The sequence below is a fragment of the Balaenoptera ricei genome, chromosome 14 (assembly GCF_028023285.1).
Source record: "Balaenoptera ricei isolate mBalRic1 chromosome 14, mBalRic1.hap2, whole genome shotgun sequence".
Classification (NCBI taxonomy): domain Eukaryota; kingdom Metazoa; phylum Chordata; class Mammalia; order Artiodactyla; family Balaenopteridae; genus Balaenoptera; species Balaenoptera ricei.
The window spans coordinates 59,158,654-59,185,286 of record NC_082652.1 but is presented as its reverse complement, the minus strand read 5'-3'; the positions used below and the strand labels follow the sequence as shown (position 1 = coordinate 59,185,286).

The window sequence follows — 26,633 nt, the reverse complement described above, 5'->3', positions numbered from 1 at the left end:
AAGTAATCAGGGTATATATTCTAGGCTTGAACAAATTTTTTTTTTTTTAATTTCAGTGTACCATGTGGTTTAAACAATCTTTGAAACCAGTACATTAATTATATTCTCTTCTCTACTGACTCATTAATTCAAAGGCAAAAGATAAAAACAAAACCAACTGGCATTCCCAGGATAATACAAGAGCTATCAATCCAGGTGTATTCATGAAAGCAAAACACCAGTTGATTGAAATGTTATATTTCAAACAGATGGGATAACATCATATGAACATATGTGTGTTGCAGTTTGTAAAAACATTATATTCTAGCCAATTTGACCCTGAGACCACAAATGCAATATTGGAAAAGAGAAATCCTGTAAATCATTCCAAATAAAATAATTTTTAGGTCTTGATAACGTTCACTGAGCCCTTAGAATTGACCAATCACTAGTTTAAGTTTTTTATATATATTTTTTCACTTACTTTTCATAACAGTTCAATAGTAGGTATTATTATTAATCTACTTTACAGATGGGACAACTGAGAAACAAAACAAATTATTTAAATTATTTACTAACTCTCTCAAAGTAAGAAACATGTAACAGAGTCAAGATTCAAACCCAGAAAATGTTTTAATTCATTGTACTTGCTTCCTTAACTATTTCACCAGAATGACAACAGACTGTAATCTTACAAGTTAAATAGCCATCTCTTTGAATTTTTGCTTTAAAAATTGATGTATTTCTTTCTATCAGTGGCAAGTCAGTCACCAGTCTTTACTGAATACACTTAGTATCATGTTTGATAATGGACAATATTAATATGAATGCAAGAGAGAAATAAGTTTCTTGCCACTAACTCAGTATAGAATCTAAATTTACATCTGGTAGAAGATAACACTAACCAATATAATACAAAAATAATTAAAATAACTGGATTAAAAGTTAGAAAATCTCTCAATTAATGAGAGATAAATTTCATGATTTAAATTCAAGCCCCAGCACAACACACCATATGAAGGTCAGTATACCTTCCTCTATCCTTTGAAGATTCCAAATGTGACTTAAATTTCCCTCAGTCAATCTGTATCTCCAGATGCTTCATTGGTGTCAGGTGCTTTGAGTTTTGCTCTCAGTTCCTAAGGATGTCATTGTCTTTAAACATCCAGCTTCCACTCCATGACGGGTCTAAACATTAGAACCCCCAACATTTTGTGTGTAATGTAATTTTAGTAAAGAGAAAGCACAATGGAGTATAATTGCAACACAAAGCAAAAACAAACTTCAAATTTGACATGTGTCATTAAATGGTGTCAAATTTTCTACCCATTGCAGAGTTTCTCCCTGGCATGTCCTTACTCTCTGGAAGAAATCATATAAATAATTTCAAATAACAGTTTAAAAACAAATATTGATATTAATAAGCCCCTGGCTTCAGATTTTGTCAAAGCAATTTCTTCATTCTTCTTCACATTTCATTTATTCTTCTCATTTGAAGACTTCACTTCCCATAAATAAAATAATTTTCTTTTCTTTTTACTTTATTTTCCTTTTATGCTTTTCTAAGAATGTTAAAATATTTCTAGAGAAAATTTCAAACATTACATTAAAGTATGAATTAAAAATTTATTTTTGGTGTCTTTTTGGTTGTTAGAAATGTCACCAAACTTTTAATTTTAACTATCTTGAGGGGAGAGTAAAAGGAGAGATTTGATATAAATATATTAAAATTTTATTTACTAAGAAAAGCATTTATTTTTAATTCCATGATTTGATACTATGTACACTTACAGTAGTGTAAAATAGAAAAAAATGGCAGCAAATTCTGGGAGGGAAGAAAGAGAGGGATAAAGGAGAAACAGTTGGGTACAGAGAGAGAAAAAGGGAAAGATAAAAAGGAAAACACAGGGCTTCCCTGGTGGCGCAGTGGTTGAGAGTCTGCCTACCAATGCAGGGGACACGGGCTCGAGCCCTGGTCTGGGAGGATCCCACGTGCCACGGAACGACTGGGCCCGTGAGCCACAATTGCTGAGCCTGCACGTCTGGAGCCTGTGCTCCGCAACAAGAGAGACCGCGACAGTGAGAGGCCCACACACCGCGATGAGGAGTGGCCCCCACTTGCCAGCAACTAGAGAAAGCCCTCGCACAGAAACGAAGACCCAACACAGCCATACAATAAAAATAAATAAATAAAAATTAAAAAAAAAAAAGGAAAATACATAAGCACATTAGCCATGAATATATGACATGGAAACATAGAGAAGAAAAGATAGTACACAAAAATGAAAAAAATGAAATTTGGAGTCATATATAATTATCTTCACCAAGTGAGCGTCCATGTTGTTTAATCTTTAACTATAGGCTTTAGAAATGTTATTAATTGAATATAAATATTAATTGAATATGAATAATCATACTTTTTCCACCTGCTTTTATTTTATCAAGCTAAAGTTTTGCCCTAGATCAGTAGAACTCAAACTTTTTGGTCTTAGTTTCATTCTATTCACTTGAAAATTACTAAAGACCCCAAAGAACTTTTGATTACATGGATAATTTCTATTGCTATGTACCATATTATAAATTAAAACTAAAATTTTATAAAATTGAACTGATTTATTAAAAAGGTGTAATAACTATTAATTTAAAATATATCATAACAAGTAACTTTAAAAAATTTATGTCTCAAAATAAATTGAGAAGAATGACATTATTTTACTTATTTTTAAATCTCCAAAGATACCTAGCTTAAAAGATGTTTGGAGTCACCTATTTACTTCTGTATTCAATATGCTTCAGTATATTTTGGTTGAGTATATGAAAAAAAATCCATTTTCATACAGATAGGAAGTTGGAAAAAGAGAGAATCTCATTAATCCTGTGAAAGAGTCTCTCAGACTGCTAGGGGTTACATGACCACACTTTGAGAACCACTGCTCTAGACAGAATAAAAACAATTCAATTCTGTAAATGTTAATAGAGCAAAGGAGCAACCACCTGTGTCATCTGCTAGCAAAGTTCTTCCAGTCCCCAAGTAAGCAAGGCCCTGAGCTATCAGCTGTTTGGAAGCCAGTATAAGACATCCAGCTGTAGGCAGACCTCATCTCAGGGCTGTACTGGGGTGAAAACATGTTTGTCTTAGAGGTTGGATGAAATCCAGCCCAGGTACTGGAGCAAGCCAGTGGAAAAAGAACAAATGTTCATGTCACCATAACAAATCCAACATAATGAACCAACCTGTGATATGTTGAAATTTAATAATAAAATCTCCCCTAAACTGTTCATCTCCTTCAAATTTATTTTGTGTCAGATAATTATGTTGAATAATTCTAACCCCCATGTATTTTTTCATTGAACAGATGTCATAGCAGGTCCAACTCATTTAATACTTTTTGAATTGTAAAATTTATTATTCAAACTAAAATATAATATTGTTGCTTTTTTTTTTTTTTTACTTTACTCATATCTTGTATTTTATTTCTTATAATTAATGGCTAATGAAGGAAAAAGGTGTTTGTATCACCCTACTATTTTAAGACAGCAACTGTAACTTAAATGCTACCCTACTCCATAAAACAGGGAGCCTTCCCCCAGGGCTGTAGTGGGCATTTATTTAAGTTTCCTGAACCCAGTGACAACTAATCAATTTTATTACTTATCAAACATAGAAAAAATTACATGTTATTATTTTTCCCCATAGCTGGAAAATTCAACAAACAATACATTTTCTTCATGTACACAATTCCTTGACTCAAACCAGAAAATAGCTACCAAAATACCTACAATTACGATTCTCAGACTGGAGCCTGGCTGCTTCTGAGTGTTATTTGGTGGGATGCCAAGGGGCATAGCCCACGATATGATGAGTATGCTCCATCTTTCCAGAGAGCAATGTTTACTTGAGGCTAAGGAATCACGTTTATTTTTCAAAAATGTCAAATGGAAGCTTTTTCCCCCAAATGAAATACAGGGAACCCCATACATAAAACAAGTTTTAGGAGCCTGCACTGGCAGCAGTAGTTGGCTGATACGAATTCTCACTGCACATACACCCTGGGGGTGGACGGCCCTCCCTGCTGGCGTGCCCGGGGAGAAATGCTCTGTGCACCTGGCCTCACTACCCTGAATCTCTCAGTTCAAAGACTGGGCGTCCTGCCCGGAACACAGAAAGGTCTATGGGGGTCCAAGAGGCACCAACACTGTGCCAATGCTGCTTGCCCTTTTTCGGGTAAATGCTAGTCAGAGATAGCAGAGCTGGTCTTTTATGTGCCGAAGTCTGGCTTTTTAATTTAACTTTTCCGGCTTTGCCTTTTTGGTTGCAATAAATTTCAACAAATTACTAGTTCAGCTTGTGTTACTGCAGCTCTCAGACCCTGTGGCACCTTATTCTAGATCACAGGAAACAGCAATACATCTTCCCAAACTGTGAGAAAGTCCTGAACGTTCCCACACAGCTTCCTGCCCCTAATCTAGTTTCTGAATATTCAGGTTCTTTTCCTTCTTTGTATATTCTTCTAGTCGAAGAAGTCACTTTGCCTAGTACTGGGAGCAGAGCTCTGCATCCATGAAATGTGGGTGGGTGGGGGACCCGTCTCTGTAGGCCACCATGATCAAGCCACACTGAACCTGAAAGCTGTAGTTGGCCTTATAGTTTATGGCACCAACATACACCACGACTTGCAGCGGGTTGTCAAATGTATTTCGGATGAAAAGCTTTGGTTTCTCAGATGTCTTCCGATCAGTCACACAGAGCTTGCTCTGATAATCAGCCACACAGTGCAGCAGACCTACATACTTTAGGATCTCACGTTAACCGGCACTTTTCCAGAGCCCACACTCCACTGACATCTCTCAGAACATGCTGGACCCTTTGGATGTAGCCAGATTCGAGGAGATTTTCATCTCGCTCTTTTAAGTTTCCCTGGGGTGAAAGTATGCTTTCCAAGGCTTCATGAAACCATTTCCCTTGTAAAAACATGTTTTTAGTATATTCTGCAAAACCATCCTCTCCCAGTTCCAGAATCATCCACTGTTTCCACCTCTCCAAACAGGAAGTCTGTTCTGAGTTCATGGTCTGCTGAAGGACTCGGGTCACCCTTGGTATCATATTCCTTTGCAAAGTAATTTTCAGAGGAATTGTAGGATCATTTGTTGCATTTGGTTTTCTGCTTTTCTCCAGACTGAAGATAGGACCCCAGTTTCGTGGACCTCCTGTCTCTTCTTCTTGCTTCGGGGCCTTACACTTCCTCACAGGTCCATAGAGTAAAGCATCTTCCTCCAACAAAGGATGTGGAGTCTGAGCGTGGCCTCTGAATGACAAGACAGACCTTACTAAATCAGAGTACTTTTTTTGGTCCACTTCTTCATAACGGTTCACTTTTTTCTTCCCGCCACACGTATAAGAGGAAGTGGAGAAGACCACACTGGGGGCTGGTTTTACAGAATACCCCATTTGAACTTATAAGCTGCCTGCAGATGATCTGAAATACCTTCATCTTTAGATGTTTTTCACTTCCCTCTAGTCTACCCCTAATGTCAAGGGCCTTTTTAATTTTTGCTTTCATCGGAAGCTGGCACGCTCTGTCATCTCCAGGGCATGATGACACCGTGGGCTGGTACTTTCGTTGGTCCCGCGCTTTGCTCTTGACTTAGGCCCTTGCATTAATTTTTTAATATTTCGTCTTTCTGGGTTTGTTCCATCATTCCAGCCTAACGGAATTGCAATAAAATTTGCTTCTGAAACCCAGTCTATTAGCTATTAAATTTAATTTTATGTCATTTTACACTGTTGTGGATAAAAGCATATAGTTTAAAATTATGTATAAACCAAAAAATGCCCTGAAGGAGTATAGTATTATAAAGGTTATAATAATTATTTAGAAATCATCTAGGTAACGCCATGGAAAAAGTGTGACTTTTATTTAGAGTATAGTCCATCCCCCTTTTCAGAGCTTTTTCTGCCTGGTTGAAACATCTATTGTATCATGAAGGACTGTAAAACCTGATAGAAGCTAATTGAAACTGCACTCCTTCTCGAATGGGACTCAAACTCAGCTAAAACTCAGATTGGGACTTGAACGTGTGATTCCTGATGAGGAGGGGCCTCAAAACCACTGTCTTGATTAAAACTGCTCACTTGTTTTCAGGACTTAATGAAGCTCAGGTTCTTTTGTCTCATTCTTTGCAGAAAGAATTCACTGTGGGGCAAAGAGTGAATTTATTACCATAGGATACTTGTGAGTGACACAAGCAGAGTGGCAAGGGAGTGCAGCAGCCCCAAGAACAAAGAGGACTACACTTTTATAATCAAAGAAAAAGTGGGGAGGGGAGAAGATCATCTTCTTCCTCATTCTTGGGCAGACCTCAAGGCTTACATTATTAGTTCCTCCCTTGGCCTTTTATGGTTTAACTGGGACTCTCATGGCACTATTTAAATCATATGTATATTAACAAAAGGGTAGTAACATATACTAAAATATGGTAATTCATCTCAGGTTTCCGTATATTGTCCCATTTCAACTAGTTTTTTTTTTTTTTTTTTTCCCTTTCACCTATATTTCTGTCTTGTCTACATGCAGAAATGCTACTCTTCAGGGACTATTAACTCTCTGACTTCATGTAACAAGATTCAGGCCCCATATCTATTGTCTTGTGTTTTGATTATCACGACTTCTGTCTTGAGTGTGTCTGACACTTGGATACACCTGGTCTTCCTTCAAGGAAGTGCAGATTGTTGCTAGGTTACTGGATTCTTTTCTTGAGTGGTCATTAGCTTAAAACAGTCTCTCAAACTCCCTTAAAATTCCCTTTCTCTCCTTAATCTCCTAATGGGATTTCTAAACTGTCTACTTAATTATACTACTCTATCCCTATCATAATGATGTTTTCAAAAGAGAGTAAAGGAACCCAGAATCATGCAAGGCACAAAGCACTGAATGGGAAATTTCAGGCAGAAAGAAGAAATATGTAATGGGGCAGAAGAAAATTGTTCAAACCCTCCAATGTTCTTCTGGTAATGTAAGCGGCTGACTAGTGTAGGGGAGGAAAATTCTCTTCCTGTACGCATCTTAGATTCTCATACTGGGGCCCTGTAAGTTCGACTGACAAAAGACATTAGCAAGAGGAAACATATACATTTATATAAGTTTTATATGACGCTGGAACCTTCATTAAAAAATGAAGACCTGGGAGGAGGAACCAAGATGGCGGAGTAGAAGGATGTGCTCTCACTCCCTTTTGCAAGAACACCAGAATCACAACTAGCTGCTGGACAATCATCAACAGGAAGACACTGGAACTCACCAAAAAAGATAACCCACATCCAAAGACAAAGGAGGAGCCACAATGAGACGGTAGGAGGGGTGCAATCAGAGTAAAATCAAATCCCATAACTGGTGGGTGGGTGACTCACAGACTGGCGAACACTTATACCACGGAAGTCCACCCACTGGAGTGAGGGTTCCGAGTCCCATGTCAGGCTTCCCAGCCTGGGGATCCGGCAATGGGAGGAGGAATTCATAGAGAATCAGACTTTGAAGCCTAGTGGGAATTGATTGCAGGACTTCAACAGGACTGGGGGAAACAGACCCCACTCTTGGAGGGCACACAAAAAATAGTGTGTGCATCGGGACCCAGGGGAAGGAGCAGTGACCCCGGGGGAGACTGAACCAGACCTACCTGCTAGTGTTGGAAAGTCTCCTGCAGAGGTTGGGGGTAGCTCTGTTTCACGATGGTGACAAGGACACTGGCAGCAGAAGTTCTGGGAAGTACTCCTTGGCATGACCCCTCCCAGAGTCTGTCATTAGCCCCACCAAAGAGCCCAGGTAGGCTCCAGTGTTGGGTTGCCTCAGGCAAAACAACCAACAAGGAGGGAACCCAGCCCCACCCATCAACAGTCAAGTGGATTAAAGTTTTACTGAGCTCTGACCACCACAAAAACAGTCAGCTGTACTCAACACCAGAGCCTCCCATCAAGCCCCTTAGATAGCCTCAACCACCAGAGGGCAGACAGGAGAAGCAAGAAAAACTATAATCTGGCATCCTGTGGAACAAAAACCACATTCACAGAAAGATAGACAAGATGAAAAGGCACAGGACTATATACCAGATGAAGGAACAAGATAAAACCCCAGAAAAACAACTAAATGAAGTGGAGATAAGCAACCTTCCAGAAAAATAATTCAGAATAATGATAGTGAAGATGATCCAGGACCTCGGAATAAGAATGGAGGCAAAGATCGAGAAGATGCAAGAAATGTTTAACAAAGACCTAGAAGAATTAAAGAACAAATAAACAGAGATGAACAATACAATAACTGAAATGAAAACTACACTAGAAGGAATCAATAGCAGAATAACTGAGGCAGAAGAATGGATAAGTGACCTGGAAGACAGAATGGTGGAATTCAGTGCTGCAGAACAAAATAAAGAAAAAAGAATGAAAATAAATGAAGACAGTCTAAGAGACCTCTGGGACAACATTAAATGCAACAACATTCGCATTATAGGGGTCCCAGAATGAGAAGAGAGAGAGTAAGGACCAGAGAGAATATATGAAGAGATTATAGTTGAAAACTTCCTAACAAGGGAAAGGAAATAGCCACCCAAGTCCAGGAAGCGCAGAGAATCCCATAAAGGATAAACCCAAGGAGAAACACGCCGAGACACAGAGTAATCAAACTGGCAAAAATTAAAGACACAGAAAAATTATTGAAAGCAGCAAGGGAAAAAAGGCAAATAACATACAAGTGAACTCCCATAAGGTTAACAGCTGATTTCTCAGCAGAAACTGTACAAGCCAGAAGGGAGTGGCATGATATACTTAAAGTGATGAAAGGGAAGAATCTACAACCAAGATTACTCTACCCAGCAAGGATCTCATTTAGATTTGATGGAGAAATCAAAAGCTTTACAGACAAGCAAAAGCTCAGAGAATTCAGCACCACCAAACCAGCTCTACAACAAATGCTAAAGGAACTTATCTAAGTGGGAAACACAAGAGAAAAAAGAGTCCTACAAAAACAAACCCAAAACAATTAAGAAAATGGTCATAGGAACATACGTATTGATAATTACCTTAAACGTGAATGGATTAAATGCTCCAACCAAAAGACACAAGCTTGCTGAATGGATACAAAAACAAGACCCATATATATGCTGTCTACAAGAGACCCACTTCAGACCTAGGGACACATGCAGACTGAAAGTGAGGGGATGGAAAAAGATATTCCATGCAAATGGAAATCAAAAGAAAGCTGGAGTAGCAATACTCATATCAGATACAATAGACTTTAAAATAAAGAATGTTACAAGAGACAAGGAAGGACACTACATAATGATCAAGGGAGCAATCCAAGAAGAAGATATAAGAATTATAAATATATATGCACCCAACATAGGAGCACCTCAATACATAAGGCAAATTCTAACAGCTATAAAAGAGGAAATTGACACTAACATAATAATAGTGGGGGACTTTAACACCTCACTTATACACCAATGGACAGATCTACCCAAACTGAAAATAAATAAGGAAACAGAAGCTTTATGTGACACAATAGACCAGATAGATTTAATTGATATTTATAGGACAATCCATCTAAAAACAGCAGATTACACTTTCTTCTCATGTGTGCATGGAACATTCTGCATGATAGATCACATCTTGGATCACAAATCAAGCCTCAGTAAACTTAAGAAAATTGAAATCATATCAAGCATCTTTTCTGACCACAATGCTATGAGATTAGAAATGAATTACAGGGGAAAAAAAAGGAAAAAACACAAACACATGGAAGCTAAACAATACGTTACTAAATAACCAAGAGATCACTGAAGAAATCAAAAAGGTAATCAAAGAATACCTAGAGACAAATGACAATGAAAACACGATGATCCAAAACCTATGGGATGCGGCAAAAGCAGTTCTAAGAGGGAAGTTTATAGCTATACAAGCCTACCTGAAGAAAGAAGAAAAATCTCAAGTAAACAATCTAACCTTACACCTAAAGGAACTAGAGAAAGAAGAACAAACAAAACCCAAAGTTAGCAGAAGGAAAGAAATCATAAAGATCAGAGCAGAAGTAAATTAAATAGAAACAAAGAAAACAATAGCAAAGATCAATAAAACTAAAAGCTGGTTCTTTGAGAAGATAAACAAAATTGATAAGCCATTAGCCAGACTCATCAAGAAAAAGAGGGAGAGGACTCAAATCAATAAAATTAGAAATGAAAAAGAAGAAGTTACAACAAACACCACAGAAGTACAAAGCATCCTAAGAGACTACTACAAGCAACTCTATGCCAATACAATGGACAACCTGGAAGAAATGGACAAATTCTTAGAAAGGTATAACCTTCCAAGACTGAACCAGGAAGAAACAGAAAATATGAACAGACCAATCACAAGTAATGAAATTGAAACTGTGATTAAAAATCTTCCAACAAACAAAAGTCCAGGACCAGATGGCTTCACAGGTGAATTCTATCAAACATTTAGAGAAGAGTTAACGCCCATCCTTCTCAAACTCTTCTAAAAAATTGCAGAGGAAGGAACACTCCCAAGCTCATTCTATGAGGCCACCATCACCCTGATACCAAAACCAGAAAAAGATACTACAAAAAGAGAAAATTATAGACCAATATCACTGATGAATATAGATGCAAAAATCCTCAACAAAATACTAGCAAACAGAATCCAACAACACATTAAACGGATCATACACCATGATCAAGTGGGATTTATCCCAGGGATGCAAGGATTCTTCAATATACACAAATCAATCAATGTGATACACCATATTAACAAATTAAAGAATAAAAACCATATGATCATCTCAATAGATGCAGAAAAAGCTTTTGACAAAATTCAACACCAATTTATGATAAAAACTCTCCAGAAAGTGGGCATAGAGGGAACCTACCTCAACATAATAAAGGCTATATACGAAAAACCCACAGCAAACATCATTCTCAATGGTGAAAAACTGAAAGCATTTCCTCTAAGATCAGGAACAAGACAAGGATGTCCACTCTCACCACTATTATTAAACATAGTTTTGGAAGTCCTAGCCATGGCAATCAGAGAAGAAAAATAAATAAAATGAATACAAAGTGGAAAAGAAGAAGTAAAACTGTCACTGTTTGCAGGTTACATGATACCATAGGCAGAAAGTCCTAAACATGTTACCAGAAAACTACTAGAGCTAATCAATGAATTTGGTAAAGTTGCAGGATACAAAATTAATACAAAAAATCTCTTGCATTCCTATACACTCAAAAGAAAGATCAGAAAAGAAATTAAGGAAAGAATCCCATTTACCATTGCACCAAACAGAATAAAAAACCTAGAAATAAACCTACCTAAGGAGGCAAAAGACCTGTACTCTGAAAACTATAAGATGCTGATGAAGGAAATAAAAGGTGACACAAACAGATGGAGCAAGGGTTTCCCGGGTGGTTCAGTGGTTGAGAATCTGCCTGCCATTGCAGGGGACATGGGTTCGAGCCCTGGTCTGGGAAGATCCCACATGCCGTGGAGCAACTAGGTCCATGAGCCACAACTACTGAGCCTGCGTGTCTGGAGCCTGTGCTCCATAACAAGAGAGGCTGCCATAGTGAAAGGCCCACGCACCGTGATGAAGAGTGGCCCCTGCTTGCCACAGCTGGAGAAAGTCCTCGCACAGAAACGAAGATCCAACACAGCCAAAAAATTAAAAATATATATAAAAATAAAATTGCAAAATGAAAAGAAAGAGAAAAAAAAAAAAAACAGATGGAGCAGTATACCATGTTCTTGGATTGGAAGAATCAATATTGCCAAAATTACTATACTACCCAAAGTAATCTACAGATTCAATTCAATCTCTATCAAATTACCAATAGCACTTTTCACAGAATTAGAACAAAATATTTTATAATTTGCATGGAGACACAAAAGACCCTGAAGAGCTAAAGCTATCTTGAGAAAGAAAAACGGAGATAGAGGAATCAGGCTCCCTGACTTCAGATTATACTACAAAGCTACAGTCATCAAAAGAGTACAGTAGTTGCACAAACACAGAGATATAGATCAATGAAACAGGATAGAAAGTCCAGAGATAAACCAATGCACCTATGGTCAATTAATCTACAACAAAGAGGTAAGAATATACAATGGAGCAAAAACAGTATCTTCAATAAGCAGTGTAGGGAAAACTGGACAGCTACATGTAAAAGAATGAAATTAGAATTCTCCCTAACATCATACACAAAAATAAAGTAAAAATGGATTAAAGACCTAAATTTAAGACCGACACTATGAAACTCTTAGAAGAAAACATAGGCAGAACACTGTCTGAAATAAATTGCAGCAAGGTGTTTTTTCATCCACCTCCTAGAGTAATGAAAACAAAACCAAATATAAACAATTGGGACCTCATTAAACTTAAAAGCTTTTGCAAAGCAAAGGAAACCTTAAGCAAAATTAAAAGACAACCCACAGAAAGGGAGAGAATATTTTCAATTGAAGCAACCAACATGGGATTAATCTCTAAAATATACAAACAGCACATGCAGCTCAATATCAAAAAAATAAAACAACACAATCAAAAAGTGGGTGGAAGATCTAAATAGACATTTCTCCAAAGAAGACATTCAGATGTCCATGAAACATATGAAAAGATGCTCAATGTCACTAATTATTAGAGAAATGCAAATCAAAACTACAATGAGGTATCACCTCACACTGGTCAGAATGACCTTCATCAAATAATCTACAAACAATACATACTGGAGAGGGTGTAGAGAAAAGAGAACCCTCCTACACTCTTAGTAGGAACATAAATTTGTACAGCCACTATGGAGAACAGTATGGAGGTTCCTTAAAAAACTAAAACTAGAGCTATTATATGATCCAGCACTCCCACTCCTGGACATATATCCAGAGAAAACCATAATTCAAAAAGATACATGCACCCTAATGTCCACTGCAGCACTATTTACAATAGCCAGGTCATGGAAGCAACCTAAGTGTCCATTGACAGATGAATGGATAAAGAAGATGTGGTATATATACACAATGGATTATGACTCAGCCATTAAAAAATAACAAAATAATTCCATTTGCAGCAACATGGATGGGCCTAGAAATTGTCATACTGAGTAAAGCAAGTCAGACTGAGAAAGACAAATATCATATGATATCACTTATATGTGGAATCTTAAAAAAAGGTACGAAAAAACATTTATAAGCACAAATACAGTCAGAGTTGTAGAAAAAAAACTTATGGTTACCAAGGGGGGAGGCATAAATTGGGAAATTGGGATTGAAATATTCACAGTACTATATATAAAATAGAAAGCTAATAAAACCTACTGTATAGCACAGGAAACTCTACTCAGTACTCTTTTATGACCTATATGGGAAATGAATCTAAAAAAATAGTGGATATATGTATATGTATAACTGATTCACTTTGCTGTACAGCAGAAACTAATTCAACATTGTAAATCAACTATACTCCAATAAAATTAATTAAAAATTAAAAAATAAAGCTATAAAGAGAATCAAGGAGGAGTCTCTAGATGTGTTTGCCAAACTCCATTAAGACTCTATTATACTACTATTTTTAGTATCTCCCCCTATTACCTTGACTTTATAAAGAATTCTATCATTTCTGTTTGGGAGCATTCCAGGTTGGTAGCCACCTCATCTCACTCAAGGTACTCAGCAGGATGTTACATGTCCTCCGTGGGAAAAATTTCATGCTGTGGCTTCTTATGACGTTGTCCTTGACCCTCAACTCAATGCATTTTAGAAAATGTAACTGTGAGTGTTGGTGGACAAGTAAAAGTTCTATCTACCATTTTCACATGAGTTTAACTGTCAGTCAAGATAATTTTAGACGTTCATTTATTTATCCATTCAAAAAATAAATGTTTCTCACCTATCCATGCTATTATTCAGTAAATATCCACGATCCATTCATGAGAGACCAAAAGTTTTCAGTTAAGAGAGACAGATTAATAAGAAGTAAGTAGCACAATGGAAAGTGTCTGTCTTTGGAGTCCTATGACCTGACCAGTTTGATTCCTTGTTAGATCTGTAACCCTGATCAAGTTAATGCATGGATCTTAAAACATTTTTGTTAAAATATTCTTTGACGGAATTTTGAAAGATTAAGTACCCAACTTGCATACTTCTAGGTTGATATCTGAAAACCTCATCTTAAATTTAAATCATTTTAAAGTATATAATTCCCAGCTTACTTTAAGTAATAATCATTTAAATAAAAATGTTACATTTTTTAATAAATATGTCCATTGGGATATAAGACATAATAATTTTATACTCACTATTGTCCTTTTAAAAACTATATGCACAAGTTCTTTAATAGTGTAAAATGTGTCCTTGTTCCTATTCCTCCTGGAAATTGTATAGTCATTACATTTTTTCCATAGAAGTTCATCCTAATGTACTATATCTTTATATTTAAAAAATGATTCTATAATAATTTTACTTTTTTCATAGCAGTTGGTATCATCAAACATTTTATTAATACATGTGCAAATATGTGTGTTTTTATTTTTTGTCTTCCTTTCCAATTCCCCACCTTCTTCTAGATTTTAAGACCCTAGAGAGCAGGGGTTCATTTTGTGTCCCAAGAACCTAAAATAGAGTCTGGCACATAATATAAAGCAGTGTCTGGCACATAATAAATAAATATTTTTGAATAGATGAATGAATGAATGAATATAAGAAAGGGGGCATAGGGAGTTCTAGTGGGGAGGAATGGGTTTCAATTTAAATTCAGAGGTGAGAGAACACCTCCCAAAGGAGGTCACATGTACATAATAATCTTAAAGATAAAAACCAAGTGTTTATTTGGGGGAAGAGAATTCCAGCAAAGGAAACAGCACCAGGAAAAGCAATTCCTTGGGAAGGATCATGGTTGGAAAAGTTCGGAAAACTCACAGAAATCCAGCATGAATGAAACAGAATGACTAAATAGAAGACAGAATAAGAACAGAGAAAAGAACCAGATCTTAGATGGATAAAGGACTAATGATGATGATGGCGAGGACAATAAGATGAAGAAAGAGGTTTTGCAGAATGCTTAATCTAGATGCAGTTTTAAGTTGTCTTTCCTTCCTTCTCTCATTTTGCAGACAAGAAAACTGACACAGAAAGTTTAAATGATTTTGTCAAGGTACTACAACAAACCAAGAGAAAAATGGGAATAAATCTTAGTGACCAGACTCCCATCATATATTTCCTACTCCACTGACAGACTGTCAAGTCCCAAAGGAACAGCAAAGACTTGCTAACCTCTTATCTCTGCGTAATTAAATTACAGCATTCTACAAAGTGTTTCAGTTTAGTACTTTTCATAAATATCATATTCTTTTGTAGGGGGAGTACTAATGAAGTAGTGTGATTTTATGCAGTCTTTTAATATTTTAAAATATTTTGTAGTAGAAAGTTACTCTTTTCTTTCTACAATTTTCCTTTTTCATAACTGACAGTCTCTGCCTCTGGGCAAATACCACTGACATTCCAATGAGGGTGATATATAATATTGTCAGATTTTTCATATAGGTACATATGAAATTTTAATACTAAACTGTGTAAAACAAGAAGCAGTTGATTTTAAATTTAACTTTAAAATGAAATAGTAAATTAATGGAATATCTGAATAAAAAATAGAAATTTAAATAAAAAACATATGCATGAAAAACTAGTCCAAGCAAAATGGATTTGTTATTTAAAAATGATTGTATTTAATCTCTCACCACTACTTTTGCATGAACACTGAAGATGCAACTGGTAATTATTTATTATATACATTTAATGAATATTTTATAAAGTTCAGGCAAGCACTACATTTACATAGCGTATGTTAAAGCTATGGCCACTAATAAAGGAAAAGTGTCTTTGGTATAAAATCCATCAGGTACTATCTGATGCTGTCTGCAGCTTAATATTAAGTAAGTACCCATTTCTATAGGCAAAAAAAAAAAATCTTATTTGCTAACAATGGTCATCCAATAATAATTTTAGAAATCAAACAGACCAAGGCTGCATTCACCAAATACTCTTTATTTTCATCCTTAATTACTTATTATTAAGATTACAGTGGATGACTCAACTATTCTGATCTTTAAAAGTCTTCTGTACTTCTATGCACTCTGCACTTTTTTGTATCTATAAAGCCAGTGAAAGACAAACTGACATAAAGAGAAGCATTTATGTGCATGGAGTGTGACAAGTCTCCTGTCACTATTTCTTTTTTGACCTTTTTTCTAATGGTCACAGAGTTGACCTGAAAAACAAAATACCCATCATTTCAAACATACTTTTAGCTGGAGAACTAATTTTTAAATCTATAAATTATATATAGATTTCCACCATGTAGATTGCTGCAACCTACAAAAATTTAATTTGGTTTCTTGTAATAATTCCTTGAGTTGTTCAATAAAAATTAAAAGATACTTTATTTAGAAAAACTTAGAAGTGTCCTTCATGGGTATTAGTAAGGAAACAGTGCAGTAAGACCAAAAATAAATCAACAGAAATAGACAAACTACTAGCTAATTTAAACTAGAGTTTAAAAAATGGGGTCAGCAAACAAAAAATTTATAAGGAGGAAATGATTACTGATACAATAGAAATTTAAAACATTATCAGATAAGTTTATGTACCTCTTTGAAAATAATATTGAAAACCTATGTGGATAAGTTCTCAGGATAATACAGTTTCCTAAAATTGTCCCTAGTAGAGTTAGAAAACTTAGACAAATATACACAAAATAAATAGAGAAAAGTTTTCAAGGAACTACTTCTATTAAAAAGGCGACAAGTCCAGCTGGTTTCAGAGGAGATTCTACCAAACATTTAAAGACCACATAGTTCCAACGCTATATAAATTATTTCAGAGCATAGAAAATAAATAAAAATCTCCTAAATGATTTTACAATGGAAGCACAGGATTTACGTCTAATTCTGATAAAGATAACCCAGAAAGGAAAGCTGCAGACAAATATTACTTATGGATAATAATTTGAAAATCTTAAATAATTTATTAGCATGTTCCAATAACTTAAAAAAAAAAAGACATCATAACCAAATAGATTTCAATACTGAAATGCAAGCTTGTTTTAATATTCAGATATCTATTTATATAGACATAACTATTATTAATAAATTTATAAATTAATTACTAATAAATCACCATACTAATGATCCTCAGCAGAAAAAGTTGATAATTATCTCCATTATACTGAAAAAGTTTTTAAAATAATACTACTTTTCTTTATTAAAGATTTCAAGAAAGCACAAATGAATGACTATATCATAAGGTAATGAAATAGGTAAATATATTACAATGCTAAAGCCAGAATCTTACTGTGAAAAACAAAAATGTTATTCCCACTAAGGTCAAGAAAAAAATAAAACGTGATCACTCTCTGCATTACTATTTAATATTGTCGTGAAGATTGTCCTCAATGAACATACACAAGATTAATTAGTTATGAAAATAAAAATTGGTAACTATTTCAATTTGTAGATGGATGTTAGAAACTCCTAAAATATCTTGATAATATAACTCAAATAATAAAATACTTTAGCAAGATAGAATATTTTAAAATTAACATATAAAAATCAATAGCCTTCATAAAAACAAATGATAGGTACCATAATTGTTCACTTTGATACAGAGATTCTATGGTCCAATACCAGTATTTACCTGATTCATACACACAATTCTATTTAAATCAAGGGATCTAAGATACTTTATGAGATACAACAAATTCTTGTGCTTGTTTCCCATCATCTCATTGCTTCCTGAACATTTTTATTGCTGGCTAATATCCATGTCCTCCTGCTGAATTTAGCAATACAGTCTCTGAGACAAGGATTGCTACATGTACATTGGTAATGATTTTGACTGTGAGTGAATCTCTGAACACAATAAATCCATCTGTATATCATCCAGAGGTTCAGCACTTTGTAAAACATTTTTTAACTATTTCAAATACATACATACAAAAAGAGTCTCCCATTATTGAAAGACTACAACTTCTGGTAAACCCCTCAAAATTCTGACTCTGTTGACTTAGCAGGTTTTCTGAAGTGTATGGAAAAGTTATCCTGGCCTCAATGTGAAATTGATCTTCTTCAAAATTTTCCAAAATGATTCTTGCTATCTTTTAAAGAACAGCAGAGACACAGCCAGGGTAACTTCTAGAATAATATTTGTGAAATTTATTTCTAGTACTATCTTGCCTTGCTTGTCTATATCTTTCCTGAATGTATTGAATATAAACTGGTCATGCTTCCAGGTGGGTTTTGTCAAGTTGATCCATTGAACTGGTTTACAGTTAAGTGTTATGAACTTTGTCTACAACTCCTCAAGGTAATATTTTATTAAAATATATATATATATATATATATATATATATATATATATATATATATATATATATATATAGACTTCCCTGGTGGTCCTGTGGTTAAGACTCCATGCTTCCACTACATGGAGCACGAGTTCCATCCCTGGTCAGGAAACTAAGATCCCACGTCATGCCACACAGCATGGACAAAAAACAAAAAACAAAAAACACAATAACATATATAAAGGAAGAAATGAATAAACTGAATATTAGGAATTTCTGAGAGGTAGTTTTGAGGTTGGGGCTTTCAGATGCTCTCAAATCATATTGTTCATGGATATTCTCTTTCTAAGCAAAAGCCTGATTTATATGGGTATTTGCTAGGATAAGTCTTTTTACTTGGGACCTATTGATTCTTACATATCTCTCAATATTGTATACATATGTGTATAACAATGTATATTTTGGGAAGGAGACATAGATCTTCATTTTAATTAGATTGTTGAAACAAATGATTTGATTATAATAAGTCAATACTATTGAAATCCAGGAAAAGAGAGGAGGAGCTGTTATTGAGTTTCTTACAGAATCGCTCTTTGACAAAAAAAATAGAATCCCAAAAGTTTGAGAACATAAAGTCAGACATCATAAGATAAGTGAAATTTAAGCCTCAGTCAAATTAATAGGTATTTAGCAGATTGATTACATCCAACATTGAATTCAACAGGTATTTAGGGGGGATTTTTCAAAAATGGTTTGTTTTCATATTATCTTTGCAAAGGGAAATGACTCTTAGATGTCCCATCAGGCATTCACTTTGTAAAACACAAAAGAAACTTTTGCAAATCAGTCTTTCTAAAATTACCTTTTTAGGTTCTGGAACAAAGCTCAGCTGGTTCTCTCTTCTTTAGCTCTGTCTCAGTAGTAAGTCATAGGGTTTGAGAATTGAAGGGCTTTTACAATTATACAGTAAGCAGCAGGTTTCCAATAAAGCACAGATCCCGTCATCTAACTATATGCTGGGTTTCTTATAAATAAGTGTAATAGGTAAATCTTTGACTGATTCATTTATTCCTGATACTAGTCCTGGGAATCTCAAGTCTAGTATAAAATATATATCAATTCTTTATATATATATATATTTTTTTTTTCTTTAAGTTTGTTCCAAACTTCCTCAGCCTTCAAAATTCTTTCCTAAATATATAGTAATTCACTTAGCCCATAATTATACACATTGTTTTCTAATTCTTCTTGGGAGCTTACATGACTATCACATACTGGCACCTGGTAGGTGAAGAGTTTAAATGTGTTGATTGAAAGGTATGGCATTGCAACAGGCCCCATGGTGTACTAGTTAGCACTCTGGACTCAATGGTATGATATTTGAGTGGAGATATGGAGCATTATTAACATTATTAAAGAGAAGCAAAGCTGGACAGTAGTTTAAAAAGTAAAAATAGATTGTATTCAGGGATTATTGCAATAGGAGGGAGAAAACTCAGTACACAATTGGGCTCAATTTCAAATACAGCAAGGACAATTAGGAATTTACAGTCAAGGAGCAAGGTGGGGGTGAGTGGATGGAAAAATTGCTAAGAGTGTGGAGTGGATTTTTTTTCCCCCCATGGTGTCCATACGTTTGTTCTCTACATCTCTGTCTCAATTTCTGCCCTGCAAACTGGTTCATCTGTACCGTTTTTCTAGGTTCCATATATGCGTTAATATACGATGCTTGTTTTTCAATTTCTGACTTACTTCACTCTGTATGAAAGTCTCTAGATTCATCCACGTCTCTACAAATGACCCAATTTCGTTCCTTTTTAGGGGTGAGTAATATTCCATTGTATATATGTACTACATCTTCTTTATGCATTTGTCTGTTGATGGGCTTTTAGGTTGCTTCCATCCTGGCTATTGCAAATAGTGCTGCAATGAACATTATGGTACATGACTCTTTTTGAATTATGGTTTTCTCTGGGTATATGCCCAGTAGTGGGATTGTTGGGTCATATGGTAATTCTATTTATAGTTTTTTAAGGAACCTCCATACTGTTCTCCATAGTGGCTGTATCAATTTACATTCCCACCAACAGTGCAAGACAGTTCCCTTTTCTCCACACCCTCTCCAGCATTTGTTGTTTGTAGATTCTCTGATGATACCCATTCTAACTGGTGTCAGGTGGTACCTCATTGTAGTTTTGATTTGCATTTCTCTAGTAATTAGTGATGCTGAGCAGCTTTTCATGTGCTTCCTGGCCATCTGTATGTTTTCTTTGGAGAAATGTCTATTTAGGTCTTCCACCCATGTTTGGATTGGGTTTTTTGTTTTCTTAATACTGAGCTGCATGAGCTGTTGATATATTTTGCTGATTAATCCTTTGCCTGTTGATTCATTTGCAAATGTTTTCTTCCATTCTGAGGGTAGACTTTTCATCTTGTTTATGGTTTCCTTTGCTGTGCAAAAGCTTTTAAGTTTCATTAGGTCTCATTTGTTTATTTTTGGTTTTATTTCCATTACTCTAGGACGTGGATCAAAAAAGATCTTGCTGTGATTTATATCAGAGAGTGTTCTTCCTATGTTTTCCTCTAAGAGTTTTATAGTGTCGGGCCTTACATTTAGGTCTTTCATCCATTATGAGTTTATTTTTGTGTAAGCTTTTTAGGGAGTGTTCTAATTTCATTCTTTTACATGTAGCTGTCCAGTTTTCCCAGCACCACTTATTGAAGTGACTGTCTTTTCTCCATTGTATATCCTTGTGTCCTTTGTCATAGATTAGTTGACAATAGGTGGGTGAGTTTAACTCCGGGCTTTCTATCCTGTTCCATTGATCTATATTTCTGTTTTTGTGCCAGTACCATATTGTGTTGATTACTGTAGCTGTGTAGTATAGTCTGAAGTCAGGAAGTCAGATTCCTCCAGCTCCGTTTTTTTCCCTCAAGACAGCTTTGGCTATTTGGGGTCCTTTGTGTCTCCATACAAATTTTAAAATATTTTCTTCTAGTTCTGTAAAAAATGCCATTGGTAATTTCATAGGGTTTACATTAATTCTGTAGAATGCTTTGGGTAGTATAGTCATTTTCACAATATTAATTCTTCCAATCCAAGAACATGGTATATCTCTCCATCTGTTTGTATTATCTTTAATTTCTTTCATCAGTGTTTTATAGTTTTCTGCATACAGGTCTTTTGTCTCCCTAATTAGGCTGTTCCTCGGTATTTTATTCTTTTTGTTTCCATGGTAAATAGGAGTGTTTCCTTAATTTCTCTTTCACATTTTTCATAATTAGTGTATAGGAATGCAAGAGATTTCTGGGCTTTAATTTTGTATCCTACAACTTTACCAAATTCATTGATTAGCTCTAGTAGTTTCTGGTGGCATCTTTAGGATTCCCTATGTAAAGTATCATGTCAGCTGAAAACAGTGACAGTTTTACTTCTTGTTTTCTGATTTATATTCCTTTTATTTCTTTTTCTTCTCTGATTGCCGTGGCTAGGACTTCCAAAACTATGTTGAATAATAGTGGTGAGAGTGGACATCCTTGTCTTGTTCCTGATCTTAGAGGAAATGCTTTCAGTTTTTCACCATTGAGAATGATGTTTGCAGTAGGTTTTTCGTATATGGCCTTTATTATGTTGAGGTAGGTTCCGCCTATGCCCACTTTCTGGAGTTTTTATCATAAATGGGTGTTGAATTTTGTCAAAAGCTTTTTCTGCATCTATTGAGATGATCGTATGGTTTTTCTTCATCTGTTTGTTACTATGGTGTATCACATTGATTGATTTGCATATATTGAAGAATCCTGGCATCCCTGGAATAAATCCCACTTGATCATGGTGTATGATCCTTTAGATGTGTTGCTGGATTCTGTTTGCTAGTATTATGTTGAGGATTTTTACATCTATATTCATCAGTGATATTAGTCTGTAATGGTTTTTTTTTGTAGTATCTTTGCCTGGTTTTGGTATCAGGGTGATATTGGCCGCATAGAATGAATTTAGAGGTGTTCCTTCCTCTGCAATTTTTTTTTTTTTTCACACACACACACACTGTATTTTATTTTTACAAGAGATAAATCGACTGACACCAAGCATTGTACATGGATGACCACAACAAAAGCAACAATGATTGCAATTACCAAACATGAAACACACTCATACTATGTCATAGTATTGACATTCAGTCCAGTAATCCTCCACTGTAACAGCTCCTTTACTTTGCAGTGAAAATTGATTTGTATATTCTTTGCCTCTGAGTCCTTGTGGAATTTTTTTTTTTTTTTTTTTTTAAATTCAGACAGAAAGTCACAAAAATTATACTCATCCTCATCAGTTCACTCAGTCCCATGTAATTAATTTTTTTTTTTCATCTTGATCTTTTGTTAGCACTTTTATGAGTTCATCAGTTTTTCATTAGAGTTCTGAAAATGCTTATTCATTCAGTTCAGCAGTACAGTCCGTTACCAGAAACCTGTACTTGTCAGTCTTTTCCATGTATTTCTTGAAGATGAAACCCTTTTATAGGAACATATTTGCAAAATCACCAGAGTACACCCAGAACTGTCTGTAAATGACAAAAGACTTAAAAATGACCACGGTTAAAGATTTGATGACAGTTCATAATAATGCAGTTGACAAGAAAATTAGTTATTTCTGAGATATACATTTTAAAGTAATAACTAGGATTATTACTTATAACATTATACCAGAACATCTAAGATTTTTAGAAATTTCATGTAATGTCTGAAACATTTATATTAACATATTTCCATACATATTTCCATACAAGTACAAATATAAGATTTTTAGAAATTTCATGTAATGTCTGAAACATTTATATTAACATATTTCCATACATATTTCCATACAAATACAAATATGATTTTTAGAAATTTCATGTAATGTCTGAAACATTTATATTAACATATTTCCATACATATTTCCATACAAATACAAATATAAGATTTTTAGAAATTTCATGTAATGTCTGAAACATTTATATTAACATGTTTCCATACAAATAACCCAATGAAAGTTTAGTATTAGTTGTTTGTTTTTTTATACTGCAGGTTCTTATTAGGCATCAGTTTTATACACATCAGTGTATACATGTCAATCCCAATCGCCCAATTCAGCACACCACCACCCCCACCCCACCGCAGTTTTCCCCCCTTGGTGTCCATATGTCCATTCTCTACATCTGTGTCTCAACTTCTGCCCTGCAAACTGGCTCATCTGTACCATTTTTCTAGGTTCCGCATACATGCATTAATATACGATATTTGTTTTTCTCTTTCTGACTTACTTCACTCTGTATGACAGTCTCTAGATCCATCCACGTCTCAACAAATGACTCAATTTCGTTCCTTTTTATGGCTGAGTAATATTCCATTGTATATATGTACCACAACTTCTTTATCCATTCATCTGTTGATGGGCATTTAGGTTGCTTCCATGACCTGGCTATTGTAAATAGTGCTGCAATGAACATTCGGGTGCATGTGTCTTTTTGAATTACGGTTTTCTCTGGGTATATGCCCAGTAGTGGGATTGCTGGGTCATATGGTAATTCTATTTTTAGTTTTTTAAGGAACCTCCATATTGTTCTCCATAGTGGCTGTATCAATTTACATTCCCACCAACAGTGCAAGAGGGTTCCCTTTTCACCACACCCTCTCCAGCATTTGTTGTTTGTAGATTTTCTGATGATGCCCATTCTAACAGGAGTGAGGTGATACCTCATTGTAGTTTTGATTTGCATTTCTCTAATAATTAGTGATGTTGAGCATCTTTTCATGTGCTTCGTGGCCATCTGTATGTCTTCTTTGGAGAAATGTCTATTTAGGTCTTCTGCCCATTTTTGGATTGGGGTGTTTGTTTCTTTGATATTGAGCTGAATGAGCTGTTTATATATTTTGGAGATTAATCCTTTGTCCGTTGATTCATTTGCAAATATTTTCTCCCATTCTGAGGGTTGTCTTTTCGTCTTGTTTATGGTTTCCTTTGCTGTGCAAAAGCTTTGAAGTTTCATTAGGTCCCATTTGTTTATTTTTGTTTTTATTTCCATTACTCTAGGAGGTGGATCAAAAAAGATCTTGCTGTGATTTATGTCAAAGAGTGTTCTTCCTATGTTTTCCTCTAAGAGTTTTATAGTGTCCAGTCTTATATTTAGGTCTCTAATCCATTTTGAGTTTATTTTTGTGTATGGTGTTAGGGAGTATTCTAATTTCATTCTTTTACATGTAGCTGTCCAGTTTTCCCAGCACCACTTATTGAAGAGACTGTCTTTTCTCCATTGTATATCTTTGCCTCCTTTGTCATAGATTAGTTGACCATAGGTGCGTGGGTTAATCTCTGGGCTTTCTATCTTGTTCCATTGATCTATGTTTCTGTTTTTGTGCCAGTACCATATTGTCTTGATTACTGTAGCTTTGTAGTATAGTCTGAAGTCAGGGAGTCTGATTCCTCCAGCTCCATTTTTTTGCCTCAAGACTGCTTTGGCTATTCGGGGTCTTTTGTGTCTCCATACAAATTTTAAGATGATTTGTTCTAGCTCCGTAAAAAATGCCATTGGTAATTTGATAGGGATTGCATTGAATCTGTAGATTGCTTTGGGTAGTATACTCATTTTCACAATGTTGATTCTTCCAATCCAAGAACATGGTATATCTCTCCATCTGTTGGTATCATCTTTAATTTCTTTCATCAGTGTCTTATAGTTTTCTGCATACAGGTCTTTTGTCTCCCTAGGTAGGTTTATTCCTAGGTATTTTATTCTTTTTGTTGCAATGGTAAATGGGAGTGTTTCCATAATTTCTCTTTCAGATTTTTCATCATTAGTGTATAGGAATGCAAGAGATTTCTGTGCATTAATTTTGTATCCTGCAACTTTACCATATTCATTAATTAGCTCTAGCAGTTTTCTGGTGGCAGTTTTAGGATTCTCTATGTATAGTATCATGTCATCCGCAAACAGTGACAGTTTTACTTCTTCTTTTCCAATTTGTATTCCTTTTATTTCTTTTTCTTCTCTGATTGCCGTGGTTAGGACTTCCAAAACTATGTTGAATAATAGTGGTGAGAGTGGACATCCTTGTCTCGTTCCTGATCTTAGAGGAAATGCTTTCAGTTTTTCACCATTGAGAATGATGTTTGCTGTGGGTTTGTCATATATGGCCTTTATTATGTTGAGGTAGGTTCCCTCTATGCCCACTTTCTGGAGAGTTTTTATCATAAATGGGTGTTGAATTTTGTCAAAAGCTTTTTCTGCATCTATTGAGATGATCATATGGTTTTTATTCTTCAATTTGTTAATATGGTGTATCACATTGATTGATTTGCGTATATTGAAGAATCCTTGCATCCCTGGGATAAATCCCAATTGATCGTGGTGTATGATCCTTTTAATGTGTTGTTGGATTCTGTTTGCTAGTATTTTGTTGAGGATTTTTGCATCTATATTCATCAGTGATATTGGTCTGTAATTTTCTTTTTTTGTAGTGTCTTTGTCTGGTTTTGGTATCAGGGTGATGGTGGCCTCATAGAATGAGTTTGGGAGTGTTCCTTCCTCTGCAATTTTTTGGAAGAGTTTGAGAAGGATGGGTGTTAGCTCTTCTCTAAATGTTTGATAGAATTCACCTGTGAAGCCATCTGGTCCTGGACTTTTGTTTGTTGGAAGATTTTTAATCACAGTTTCAATTTCATTACTTGTGATTGGTCTGTTCATATTTTCTGTTTCTTCCTGGTTCAGTCTTGGAAGGTTATACCTTTCTAAGAATTTGTCCATTTCTTCCAGGTTGTCCATTTTATTGGCATAAAGTTGCTTGTAGTAGTCTCTTAGGATGCTTTGTATTTCTGCAGTGTCTGTTGTAACTTCTCCTTTTTCATTTCTGATTTTATTGATTTGAGTCCTCTCCCTCTTTTTCTTGATGAGTCTGGCTAATGGCTTATCAATTTTGTTTATCTTCTCAAAGAACCAACTTTTAGTTTTATTGATCTTTGCTATTGTTTTCTTTGTTTCTATTTCATTTATTTCTGCTCTGATCTTTATGATTTCTTTCCTTCTGCTAACTTTGGGTTTTGTTTGTTCTTCTTTCTCTAGTTTCTTTAAGTGTAAGGTTAGATTGTTTACTTGAGCTTTTTCTTGTTTCTTTAGGTAGGCTTGTATAGCTATAAACTTCCCTCTTAGAACTGCTTTTGCTGCATCCCATAGGTTTTGGGTCGTCGTGTTTTCATTGTCATTTGTCTCTAGGTATTTTTTGATTTCCTCTTTGATTTCTTCAGTGATC

At 35.2% G+C, this 26,633-nt stretch overlaps 1 pseudogene; it reads right to left on the bottom strand.

Annotated features, from left to right (window-relative positions):
• Window positions 1-4,440: 4,440 nt before the first annotated feature.
• Window positions 4,441-5,471, bottom strand: LOC132347311 (mitochondrial genome maintenance exonuclease 1-like; annotated as a pseudogene).
• Window positions 5,472-26,633: the final 21,162 nt, after the last annotated feature.